At 43.9% G+C, this 13,901-nt stretch overlaps 1 pseudogene; it reads right to left on the bottom strand.

Moving 5' to 3' along the window:
* Positions 1-6,951: 6,951 nt before the first annotated feature.
* LOC139566721 (uncharacterized) lies at positions 6,952-13,781 on the bottom strand (annotated as a pseudogene).
* Positions 13,782-13,901: the final 120 nt, after the last annotated feature.

The raw sequence follows: 13,901 nt of genomic DNA, 5'->3' as shown, positions 1-13,901 counted from the left end.
GCTCTCAATGGTGCAGCTGTATAACTTTTTGAGGATCTGAAGGGCCATGCCAAATCTTTTTAACCTCCTAAGGGGGTAGAGGCGCTGTCGCACCTTCTTCATGACTGTGCTAGTGTGAGAAGACCATGTTAAGTCCTTGGTGATGTGGACACAGAGGAACTTGAAGCTCTCGACATGTTCCACTAAAGCCCTGTGGATGAGGTATGCTCGACCCTCCTTCTCCTGTAGTTCCTGATCAGCTCCTTTGTCTTGCTGATGTTGAGGGAGAGGTTGTTGTCCTGGCACCACACTGCCAGGTCTCTGACCTCCTCCCTGTAGGCTGTCTCATTGTCGTCGGTGATCAAGCCTTCCACCGTCATGTCGTCAGCAAACTTGATGATGGCATTGGAGTCGTGCTTGGCCACAGTCGTGGGTAAACAGGGAGTACAGGAGGGGACTAAGCACACACCCCTGAGCGGCCCTGTGTTGAGGGTCAGCGTAGCAGATGTTACCTACCCTTACCACCTGGGTGCGGCCCGTCAAAGTCCAGGATCCAATTGCACAGGGAGGTGTTCAGTCCCAGCAACACTGGATATCAGCAGTTCCTCATCAACTGCAGTCCATTAACACAAATTATAAAGAAGAGAATATAAAGGTTTATATAATCAAATCAAAGTTTATTGGTGGCGTACACAGTTTATTGGATGTTAGTTACTAGCTAAATGCTTGTTACCAGCTCCTAAATGTGCAGTACAATGTCAAACAATGAATGAAAAATTCTAATTAAGAAATAACAGAACGAATCAATCCAAATAACACTATCAATACTCCAAATAGCAATCTGTGCGTATATACACAGGATGAATGATATGTACAGCAGTAGATATATTAGAGTGAGCTATGTCGAGAATACAGTATATAAATATAGTGTGTATAAACAGTATATATATTTTTTTTTAAAGGGAAGTGTCCAATGTCTCTGCATGGGACAGCAGTGTTTAATGTGTTTGTGAGTATGGGTGTATGCATGTGTGTGAGTGTATATATGAGTGCAGAGTCTGCGTGTGTGTGTATTTTGTGTGAGTGAGCAGGAGTATGTGTGCAAAAAAAGTCTCTAAGGTGCAGGACAGGCAGACAGCCAGTGATGGCTGTTCAACAGCCTGATGGTCGGATGTTAGAAGCCGTCCCGGAGCCTGTTGGTTCCGGCTCTGATGCTCCTGTACCGTCTGCCAGACGGTAGTAGAGTGAACGGCTCGGTTGACTGAGGTCCCTAATGATCTTCTTGGCCTTCCATCGACACAGAGTGGTGTAAATGACCTGGAGGGCCGGCAGCGTGCCCCCGATGGTGCTTTTGGCTGACCACACCACTCGCTGAAGAGCCATGCGGTTGAGGGTGGTGCAGTTACTGTACCAGGCGGTGATGCAGCCCGAAAGAAAGCGCTTAATGATGCATCTGTAGAAGTTTGTGAGGGTCGTATGGTCAATGCCGAACTTCTTCACCATGGTGCTGATGTGATGTGACCATATCAGGTCCTCGGTGATGTGCACACAGAGGAACTTGAACCTTTTGACCCTCCACACTGTGGCCCAGTCTATGTGGATGGAGGCGTGCTCTCCCTTCTGTCTCCTGTACTCCACAATCAGCTCCTTGGTTTTGTTGACTTTGAGAGAGGTTATTGTCCTGGCACCACTCCGCCAGGGCTCCAACCTTCTCACTGTAAGCTGTCTCGTCCTTGTTGGTAATCAGGCCTACCACTGTCATGTCGTCAGCAAACTTGATGATTGTGTTGGAGTCGTGGGTGAACAGGGAGTACAGGAAGGGGAGTACAGGAAGGGGCTGAGCACACACCCCTGGGGGGCCCCCGCGTTAAAGGTCAGCATGGAAAAGGTGTTGTTGCCTACCTTCACCAACTGGGGTCAGCCTTTTAGGAAGTCCAGGACCCAGTTGCACAAGGATGAGTTCCAAGGTAACAAGCTTTGAGGGCACTATGGTGTTGAAAGCTGAGCTATAGTCGGTAATCCTCTTGTTCAGGTGGGAGAGGGTGTTTTTTTCTAGTGCGATGGCAATTGCGTCGTCTGTGGATCTGTTGGGGCGGTAAGATGGAGGTGATGTGGCCCTTGACTAGCCTCTCTAAGCACTTCATGGTGACAGGAGTGAGTGCTATGGGGCGATATTGACATTTAGTTCAGTTACCTTAGATTGCTTGGGTACAGGAACAATGGTGGACATCTTAAAGCATGTGGGGATGGCAGACTAGGATAGAGAGATTGAATATGTCCGTAAAAACTCCAGCCAGCTGGTCTGCGCATGCTCCGAGCACGCCTTGGGATGCCGTCCGGGTGACAGCCATTTAAGAGTTAACCGTCCCTGCCACATGCGTCTTTGTGTCTGAGCCGTTGAATTGCAACTCCACTTTGTCCCTGTACTGACTTTTTGCTTCTTTGATTGCCTTACGGAGTTTGTAGCCAAATTTTTTTTTTTTTATACTTTCTTTTTATTGTAGGAACACAAAGAAAGTACAAAGAAAGTAAAATAAAAGAACAAAAAAAGATCTGGCAGTTACAATGCACTTCATACCTTCATCATCATATCATCATATTAGTTACATTGACATCTTTGAATTAGACCTTTTCCAAGTACGAAACCCATTTTCCCCAGTATTCTTGACCTCTCTCCTGTTGAGTTCTTAAAGCAAAGGTCATACGCTCATTCAGATCTAGGATGTGTTATTTTAGTGTTCCCTTTATTTTTTTGAGCAGTGTAGTTTATAATCTGTGTTAAGAATTGCGATAGGTCTATATGAACTGCATTCTTTCTTATCTTTACCCTCTTTTGGGGTTACAGATATGATGGCCTCTCTCCATGACGGTGGGAGACCCCCCTCCCTCAGAGTCCAGTTAAAACAGGCCTTAAGTAGAGGTGCTAATTGTTCTCTGAAGGTCTTGAACCATTCTGAAGGGAAGCCATCAGTGCCTGGAGACTTGTTGACTTTTTGTTGAGATATTGCTTTATTAATTTCTTCTGTGGATATTTCTAAAGTTAGTCTATCATATTGCTCTGTCCCAATTGAGGGGAGATCAAGTGAGTTCAAAAAGTGCTCTATTGTCTGTGCATCTGCCTTCTCTGGTTGCTTGTACAGATTTGTGTAATATGATTCAAATGCATTCTGTATTTCATCTAATTTGCATGTGATCTTTTTTGTTTTGGGGTCTTTTATTTTGAAAATGGTATTCTGTGCTTGTTGTTTCCTCAGTCTCCATGCTAGTAATTTGGTTGCCTTTGAGCCTGCTTCATAATATCATTGTTTCAGGAACCTAAGCTTTTTCTCTACTGCTTCTCTATAAATCTGGTCAATTTCCTGTTTTACCTTTTGAATCTCTCGTAATATAAGAGGGTCTTTGTATTGACTATGAGATCGTTCTAAGTTTCTTAGGGTTTCCTGTAATTTCAGCAGTTTCTGTGCTTTAATCTTTTTCTTGAGAGACGATGTGGCTATGATCTTACCTCTAATATCCGCCTTAGCTGCATCCCACAATATAGCAGGAGATACTTCCCCATTATCATTATTCTCCAGATAGATGTTCAATTCTGTCTTTATTGATTCCTTGAATGCTGGATCATTCAATATGCTTGTATTAAGTCTCCATATAGTATTTCTTGGTTTGCTATCAAGGTGTAGAGTAAGGTAAACTCCATTATGATCTGATAAGTCGCTCTGCCCGATCCTACAATCCTTAAGCCTGTGTCTATCTGCACTGTACATAAAAAAGTAGTCTAACCTGGAGTATTCAGTGTGGCGGGCTGAGTAAAAAGTATATTCCTTATCGGTCTTGTGGGTGTCACGCCATACATCGAGCAGTCCTAGATCCTGCAGTATCCTATTGATCTTTTTGGCAACTAGGCTCATTTTCCTATTTTGATTTGTGCTGTCCAATTTTGAGTTTAGAATTGTGTTAAAATCCCCTCCACAGATAAGAGTGCCAGTGGTTTCTGTGGCAATTAAATCAAACACCTTCCCGTAGAAGACCATGTCACTCCATGGGGGTGCGTATATATTAAATAATGTAACTTCCTTGTTATCCAGTTTACATTTAACAAGTATAAATCTACCCTCCTTGTCTTTTATTTCTGACATAAACTCAAAATTAACTGAATTTGGGATCAAGATTGCAACTCCCCTTCTATCCATTTTGTAAGAAGAAGAAAAAAGTGTTCCTATATCCCATTTTCTTGAGTTTCTCGTGTTCAGGTGTGGATAAGTGAGTTTCCTGCCAGAATAGTATGTCAACTCTCTCCCGTTTCATCTTTGCTATTACCTTACTTCTCTTGATGGCACTCCCCAGTCCGTTTACATTGAGACTTATGACCTTAAATTCCCGATGATGCATCAATATAAATAAAAAAGTAAACCAAAGTGGGAAAATACTTTGGTATTTGGACTCCCATGTCAGAGGACTGTCTCTTGCCTCTGGGGTTTGAGGGGTTGAGCCTGTCCGCAGGATGGGCCCCTCGCTCAGATATGAAAATGCGTGACATAGTCACAAACAAGACCTGGTGGAACCGAAAATAATAAGGGCGCCTATTTCGTAGCTTATACACATCGGTTAATTTCAAGTGAAAACTATATCGGTCATGCGTGCATATCATGAATCCTCCCCTTGATATGCCCTTCTGTCGCCCCGTTGTCAATGTGTCATTAGTCCTTAGCTAATATACACTGCTCAAAAAAATTGAGGGAACACTTAAACAACACAATGTAACTTCAAGTCAATCACACTTCTGTGAAATCAAACTGTCCACTTAGGAAGCAACACTGATTGACAATAAATTTCACATTTGTGACCTGCTGGAGGTCATTTTGCAGGGCTCTGGCAGTGCTCCTCCTTGCACAAAGGCGGAGGTAGCGGTCCTGCTGCTGGGTTGTTGCCCTCCTACGGCCTCCTCCACGTCTCCTGATGTACTGGCCTGTCTCCTAGTAGCGCCTCCATGCTCTGGACACTACGCTGACAGACACAGCAAACCTTCTTGCCACAGCTCGCATTGATGTGCCATCCTGGATGAGCTGCACTACATGAGCCACTTGTGTGGGTTGTAGACTCCGTCTCATGCTACCACTAGAGTGAAAGCACCGCCAGCATTCAAAAGTGACCAAAACATCAGCCAGGAAGCATAGGAACTGAGAAGTGGTCTGTGGTCACCACCTGCAGAACCACTCCTTTATTGGGGGTGTCTTGCTAATTGCCTATCATTTCCACCTTTTGTCTATTCCATTTGCACAACAGCATGTGAAATTTATTGTCAATCAGTGTTGCTTCCTAAGTGGACAGTTTGATTTCACAGAAGTGTGATTGACTTGGAGTTACATTGTGTTGTTCAAGTGTTCCCTTTATTTTTTTGAGCAGTGTATATGTTATTAACGTGACGCTACTTAGTGTGTTCATAAAGAACACATGCTTTTGGCTACTCACCCTTGTTCAGCATTGGGGGAAAATGGGAGATATTTTACCTATTGCAATGTCAACTGTAACAACCCAAAGTCTTAACAGCTCGCGGTAACTATTAATTCTGTTAAATCCGATTCAGTGTCTTACATCTTCCCGTTGGAAATGCCTGAGTCTCTCTCGGATGTGAACGTCCTCTCGCCGAGATGGTTTCCCTCTTTCTCCATGACCCTGCTTGTCGACAACGATCCATGGGAGAGCCTGCTCGAGTTTTTCCGCTGGTGATGTCGCCTTTCTCCTGGCGGTATACTCCACTGGGAAGCTCCTTGACTTCAGGTCCTCAGCCGCCTCGTCTGCATGCTCGTATGTAACCGGGCCATTTTCCAGAAATACCCGCATTTTTCCCGGGTATGGTGTTTGGAAGCGAATACCCTTCTCTTTAAGTGCTTTCTTAATGGGGGGTGTATTCTTTCCTTCTTTTCAGTATCTCTCCCGCGTAGTCATGATCAAAGAACACTCGTTGGCCTTGGAAGTTAACAGGCTTTTCCCAGGCTGCATGTAAGACTTTCTCTTTGACTGAGAATTTTAGGAACCGTACTACTATGGATCTTGGTGGGGCGCCGCTGGGGGGTTTTGAGGCCAGAGCTCGGTGTGCTCTCTCGATTCCCAGGTCAGTGTCGTCTTCAAGTATGTCCTTGAATAGACCCTCCACGAAGTTGGGCATAGTCTTTTTCTGCGCCCTCTACTACGTTATAAAGTCTAATGTTGTTTCGACGTGAGAAACCTTCGAGTTCTGTCACTTTTGCCTGTAGTGCGTGTTGGCTTTTCAGTGACTGTTCAAGTATTTACTTGACTGCGAAGTTCCATGTGTCCGTTTCCCCAATACGCTGTTCTGCGTCCCCCATTCTTGTAGATATGCTGTGAAGTTCTAATTTGTTTTCTTCCAGTTTCTGGTTAATGTCCTTCTTGAACTCATTTAGTTATTTTCTTACATCTTCTCGAAGTTCCTCTCGTAAGCCTGTGAGCGCCTCGCGCAATTCCTCCTTCACCACCTCACGAAATGAGGGTTATTTTGCTGCTGCTATCTTATTTGCGCTAGCATTAGCCATTTCGGGTTCATCGACGATTATATCTTCTGCTGTCTTGTTACGGGCTGTTGTTGTAGCTCCGCGACCTTTTCCTATTTTCCCCTTTTCCATTTCGCGTAAGTTATTATAATGCTCAGAGTAAATACTTGAATTTAGGGGGGGAAATACCCAACCGACGTGCAGTACGAAAAACTAGGCAGCCATTTCCTAAGTTGCGTCACCGGAAGCTTGCGGTTCCAAAGTTTTGCGCAAATACGGCCATCTATCCCTGGTTTTTGGTTGGGGTATGTTAGAAACCCTTTGCTGTACACACAGACATGACATGATATTATAAAATGTTAACAACGGTCAAGTCTATCTCTAACACTGTGATTCAAGTACCTAAAAATATGGATTTATTGGAGTCTTTTCAATGATACAAAAATAACCAAGTCAATCAGCACAGAGTCAATTTTGTATTTAATTTCAACAAAATGGTAATATACTCACATAATGTGAAGTATAGTACTTTTATTGCACAAAACGATACATGATACTTTTCACTAACACTTTACCTTTAATGTAAATCTGGTACCCTCACTTTAATAAAATACATGTTTGAATACTTTGGAAAAGGTTCAACATTACACACATCTTCACTATTTTATGTCAAGTAAATGTGAATTAAGGCACTCATTATCTCACTAAAATACCAGTATCAACCTAAAGGGACAAGCAGTTAGGGTTGGACCCATCAATTAAGCATTTTTACAGACACCATCACCATATCTGCTCTGCCTCATCATACTCATTCTTTCCTCAGTTCACTTCATCCAATTCCCTACTACATCCCAAACCAACAGAATTAACTACAAACAAACAAACTAGTACTACTACATGTCACTAGACTCTATACATGGGCCGTGTGCATTTTCTGCTGGTGTATTCTGAGGTTGATCCTCTCTGAGAACCTCTTCCCGCAGTGTGTACAGGCGAACGGCCTCTCTCCCGTGTGGACCTTCAGGTACATCTTCAGCTGGTGCTGGTGGGAGAACCTCTTCCCACACTGGGGAAGCTGTAGGATTTCTCTCCTGTGTGGACCCTCTGGTGCCTTTTCAGGTTGAACGAGTGGGAGAAACTGGCCTGGCACAGGTGGCAGCCGAACGGTTTCTCCCCCGTGTGCATTCTCTGGTGCCTCTTCAGGTTGGAAGAATCGGAAAAACTAGCCTGGCACAGGTGGCAGCTGAATGGTTTCTCCCCCGTGTGCATCCTCTGGTGGATCTCCACCTGTTTGGGGAAACTGAAGGCTTTCCCACAGAACGAACACAGGAAGCGCTTCTCTTTGGCCCTGCCACCTTTACTGATTACGTCTCTACTACTGTCATTTGTCAATGGGCTTGTTGAGGCATTGGCATTGTCTGAGTTCTGGTTTAACATTAGGAGAGTGTGAGGAGGATGAAGGCCAGGGAGTGTCTGTGTTGTCTCATGGTCCATGTTCCAGTTGATAGATCCTATAGAAGGCAGGCTGAAGGCAACACCTGTTAGGGGGTTAACCTGGGGCCCCATCAGTCTCTCTGAATCACAACTATAGGAGCAGGACGGAGCATCGCTAGCCGAGTCTGTGTCTGTTCTCTCCCGTTGCATACGTACACCTCCCTGTCCCTGCAGACCAAATCTACGCTTCGCCCTGGTCTCAGCCAGTCTGTTGTCATGGAGACAAAGTTTGTTTGTTGTTTTGTGTTCGACAGTCTGTTTCTGGTTGTGGGTAACAGTGTTGTTCCCCAGCCCTGAGTTGAAGACGCTGTCCCATCCACTGACCTCCACTATGTTGCCTCTAGTCCTGTCCTGCTCAGTGATATCATCCCCTGGGCCTTTGGCTGCACCGGTCTGGAAATCTGAGATGGATGCCCAGTCTCCTCTGTTAGCTTCCAGCCAACCACCTGCAAAAAAAGACTACAAACATGGCAGTGAAAAAAATCCATATCTCGAGTTTTGAGTCAATTACCTGGTGAAGTTCATACATTATAATGTGTGTGTTTTGGTAACTAAACATAAGTTGTATTGATTTCATGAATTAAGAAAATTAAGAAAGAATAATAACCAGGTGCATCACTATTCCCATTGAATATCTATTACTGTATGTAGGCTATATGTATTTCTCCCTTACCTTGCTCCCCCATCTTTAGTCCACTCAGCAGATCAATGCTCTCTGGTCCGTCTTCTATTGTCTCCTCTTTGACCAGCATCAGATCAGGCTTCCCATCCTCCTTGTCTACTGACTGTAAGAGATACAGAGTGAGAGGATGTTGGATCAAGACATCTGATATGAGCATCCTGCTATGGACCATCTTCTGATTGGGCAATGAGGGATTGCTATGAGTACTATGCAAATGTGTAAGTCGATTTGATTTCTTGACACTCTTTAATGGTTTGATCATTCAAAAGGCATGGTCCCACACTTAAGACAACGAATCAAGACCTGGGCCCGTATCCACAAAGAGTCTCAGAGTAGGAGTGCTGATCTAGGATCAGTTTTGCCTTTTAGATCATAATGAATAAGATTATAACTTAGATCAGCAATCCTACTCTGAGAGACTTTGTGGATACAGACGCTGACCTAATACCATTCAGACAGTAGTTCACAGTGGGCTCACCTCAGTGAGACTGTGTGTGGTCCTGTGCTGCTCAGCTGGTTCCTCTGTGGGTTCAGGAGGAGGTGTAGTCTGGTTGTCCTTCATGACTATGGTCCTCTCAGTGTTCCCCAGACCCTCCTCCTTCACCAGAAGCACCTCAGGACCCTCCTCCTCCTGGAAGAGACAGGTGATACAGATTACACAGACATACACTCCCTCAGGTACGTACACACAGATAATAAACACACTTGCAACATAGTGTTTACCCATCCCCACTATGTTTGAGTCCTATACGATTTCACAGAGTCAAATTCCTGTACATGCAAATGTAACCGCAAAATTATTGGCACCCTTGATAAAGATCAGGTAAAACACTATACTGAACAAAAAATGATTGTTCATCTTTATCAACTGTGTCCATAATTTATGACCCCATTGAATATGCCTTATATACAGTATATATAATTAAGTAGTTCAATGGAAATAATGAAACACATCATATATCCTACACAGTGGAAACACTATGTGACCGACTTTTTAGGCTTATATTATACAATGTCTGGGATGCAATATTCTACCCAGGAATATTCAACACTGAAATCTGTTACTCCAAATTTATCTGGATTTTTTTCTGCTGACAACAATGAACATTCATCATAGTCTTTGATGCTGGGTTTGATCTAAACGTTAGAAGCTATCGAGTGGAATGGTTACTTTCTATAGCTCGGTATCCATTCAATTGACGACAGATTTGAAAGAAAATATGCGCATTATCCCACCAGTTGTGTTTCCACCAAACTGACTTGATGAAGATAAAAAAATCAGTGCGTGGTGACGTAGCGCACACGAAATGTACTTTTTCGCTTACGTTTTCATGTACAGAATAAAAATATTACGTTCAATGTGTTTCCATCGCATTTTCAACTCTACCGATAGTTTTGTCACAAACTGTTGCGTTAAATAATAGCAAATGTGCCTACTCTGGTCTTGGCACGTGCACTCTAGCCAACAGCTCGCAAAAACAGTGCGGGTAGGCTAATAATGATATTATTATGGAAAAGAGCAAGAATATTTATTTGTCAAACAGAAGTCAAGCATGGATATTTATTTGAAAATGAGCATCAAGATCACCGTGCACTTTCACCACCCTCTGTAGCCTAATAAACGACATGTTTCCCCGAGTCGTAGTGGGAGGACCACACACCATGTCATCGCGTGACTCCAAGTTTACTTCGATATGATGGCTTTTATATCAACATTTGCGCATTAAGGCGTTTCCACCGCCCTTTCTCTCATAATTAATTTTACAGACGCAAAAAGATCCCATGTTGAACAAACAAATTCTGCAGGCATTTAGAAAATTGTACTGAAACTTCCTGTTTCCATCACAGCTGCCATGATTTTTTCTTTTTTTTCCCTCTGTATGACTTTACTTGCATAAAATCTGTGAATGGAAACGTGGTTCATGTTATAGAGTGGAATGTTTTTTCTGCTGGTGTATCCTGAGGTAGCTCCTCTCTGAGAACCTCTTCCCGCAGCTGTAGGATTTCTCCCCTGTGTGGACCACCTGGTGCCTTTTCTGGTGTCCAGCTTGGGTAAAGCGCATTTGACACCGGGTACAGCTGAAGGATTTCAACCCTGTTTGGATCCTATACACTACTACTGTACTGGTTCCAGTCCTCTCTAGACAGATCAGTCTGTGTCTCTAAACCCAAGGGCATGTTGCCAGGGTCCCAATGGGATTGAATCGTCCTCATGCTCGGGTTACTCTGAGTCGGGAGCAGGAGGACAGTCCAGTGGCCCCAGCTTCCAGTCTCTCTGGGTCTGATCTGTGGTCAGATCCTGTGTGCAAGAGCCTTTGTGTTAAAGTCTCTGTGTCTGTCTCTGACTTGAAGACGGTGTTCTGCGTTCTACTGACCTCCGTGATGCTGCGGCAGGTCCTGGGTTGGGGCGTGGCAGTGCGGTTCTCCGTGGCTACAGGGGGCGTTCCAATCTCGATGTCTCTTCTGTGTCGTGGGTCCTCTCCTTCAGACCTCTCCTGCTTGACCTCAGGACCTCTAGCCTCTACATCTGCAGACTGACACAACAGGGGAGGTTATTATTGGTACATGAGTTGAATTGGATAACAATGTCATAGAGAAGTCTCACAAGCTCCCCTATGGCAGATAAATAAGGATGTACATGACTGAATAGCGGAGGGTAGCCTTACTGATATTAATTAATGGGCCACATTTTATGTACTGTAATTTTTCATGTTACACTACGACACTAACCTCTATCACGATAACATGCTGGGTTGAGGTTCCACTCTCCTCATCTATAGCTATGGGTTGGTCATCTCTCCACGCGTTGTGTTCTGCTGGCTTCACAAAGCTCCTGTGGCCTCCAGTGAGATGTCCTGAGAGAGTGATTGGGGGAAAAGAGGTGGTGAGGTACTGTCAATGCTCAACGGTATATTGTACACTATTGACACTGCCTGCAACTGGGTAAAGTTAATGATGCTGTTGACCTTAAAGGGCCCCAGGACCAAAGGTCCACCACTATATTTGACAGTAAGGTATGAGGTTATTTTCTGCTCATGTATTTGTAACAGTATAACTTTAGTACGTCCCCTCGCCCCGACCCGGGCGCGAACCAGGGACCCTCTGCACACATCGACAACAGTCACCCACGAAGCGTCGTTACCCATCGCTCCACAAAAGCCGCGGCCCTTGCAGAGCAAGGGGAACCCCTACTTAAGTCTCAGAGCAAGTGACGTAACTGATTGAAACGCTACTAGCGCGTACCCGCTAACTAGCTAGCCATTTCACATCCGTTACACACTCACCCCCCTTTCAACCTCCTCCTTTTCCGCAGCAACCAGTGATCCGGGTCAACAGCATCAATGTAACAGTATAACTTTAGACCGTCCCCTCGCCCCGACACGGGCGCGAACCAGGGACCCTCTGCACACATCAACAACTGACACCCACGAAGTGTCGTTACTCATCGCTCCACAAAAGCCGCGGCCCTTGCAGAGCAAGGGGAAACCCTACTTAAGTCTCAGAGCAAGTGACGTAACTGATTGAAACGCTACTAGCGCGTACCCGCTAACTAGCTAGCCATTTCACATCCGTTACATATTCTCATTTCGAAGACCTACCAACCACTCGTGTGCGTGGCCATAGAGCTCTATTTCATGTTATCCAACAAATGATTCTGATTAATAAGGCTGTAATACACAATGAATTGGTATATACAGCCTGAAACTAATGCCTGCAAATTTGTGTGAATTTTGAGACAAAATAGAGACAGGAAAGTATTGTTTACCCAACTTTTCAGAGAGCTGGTGGGTATATGGTTCAGTTTGGCACCGAGGTAAACATTTGTTTTATATTGGATATTCGTTTTTCATCGTCAATAGCTATGCCAGGACAATGAAAATGGTATATTCTGAATCAGGGGAGGATTGTGAACAATCCAGTTACTACCAGTTGATATTACAATTGCAATAAATTAATCTTAAATGGCGCTTGCTTTTTAAATGACTGAATATATACAGGGAAATTTAGCAATTAGGATTTTATCTGTAACGGTTATGATCAATTAGGTATTGTTGCAATCTGTTGGCATATAGATAAATGCACATATTTTTTCCAGTGCGGGCCTTGTTCTATAAACATATTTCCCCCCAATTGGATTACTCAGAAAAAAAGCATGTGAGTACTCCTACAGTCAAAAAATGTCAATGCCCATCCCTATTAGTTTCAGACTGTATATACCAATGAATTGTGTATTGCAGACTGATTAATCTGACTACCAACAAATGTAAACGCCTGGAGTTTGCTAAATGGCATTGGCACTTGGATTGGAACCGGTGCTTTGGTCAGATGAAATGAAAATTGAACTCTTGAGTGCCTATTCGGTAATCTGGCCCTGGATGTAAGGTAACACTTCTCATAACTTGTTGATACACCATTTATTGATTGACTATGTTCCATGCATCACTTTTAAAAAATTGAGCATGACAATAGGAAATTCGGTAAAGAATCTTTTTGCAAGAAGAATTTGTTCTTAATTGACTTGGCTGGTTAAAAAAATATATATGTGCAAGATAGCCAAGTAATCAGCGGAAGTATGGTATACTATCCAAAAACTGACAAAGACCCAATTCTGTAACACATCTGAACACATGCGCAGAGTGGAACGGGTCGACAGGGCCCGCAGCATCCTGTAGAATGTACCTCTTGTCATTCCTCTGGATCGGTCCAGGATGTTGACACTGCTAGATCGACTGGCGAGAACGCGCTCTCTCGTTGTCCTCTCTGCGCGCTCCCGTGCCACCTTCAGTTCCAGTAGTTGTAGTTTCTTCCGCAGTCCTCTGTTTTCTTTCTGGCTTTGAGTTATTTCCAAACGAAACACTGCATAGTCGTCGTCTACGAGTTTACAGATCTCTTCCACGGCTGTATTTGCTAGCTCCTCCATGATGGAGGCTATTTGAGTGTTAGCAGCTAGCTAGCGTTACCTAGATAACATATATCAACCAATTCCTTTCTCCAGCGCGAATTAAAGACTACCTGAGGTAAGTATGTGATGCTGTGCAGTTAAATTAATCATATTTTGAGTTGCAGGGTGTTAATAAACGTCTAGATAACAATAAAAGCGCTAACATCGAAATCGTTCATGGTCCTTGTTCCCTTCCGTTTACTTAAGAGAAAGGATCTTATTGGTTTGCGTCATAGCTGGAAGGGTATAATTCAATTAAAAAGATATGCGTGCTGTTCTTTGAAATACGGTACTG

This window comes from Salvelinus alpinus, chromosome 39, assembly GCF_045679555.1.
Source record: "Salvelinus alpinus chromosome 39, SLU_Salpinus.1, whole genome shotgun sequence".
NCBI classification, from domain to species: Eukaryota; Metazoa; Chordata; class Actinopteri; order Salmoniformes; family Salmonidae; genus Salvelinus; species Salvelinus alpinus.
This window is presented reverse-complemented; position numbering and strand designations above follow the sequence as displayed.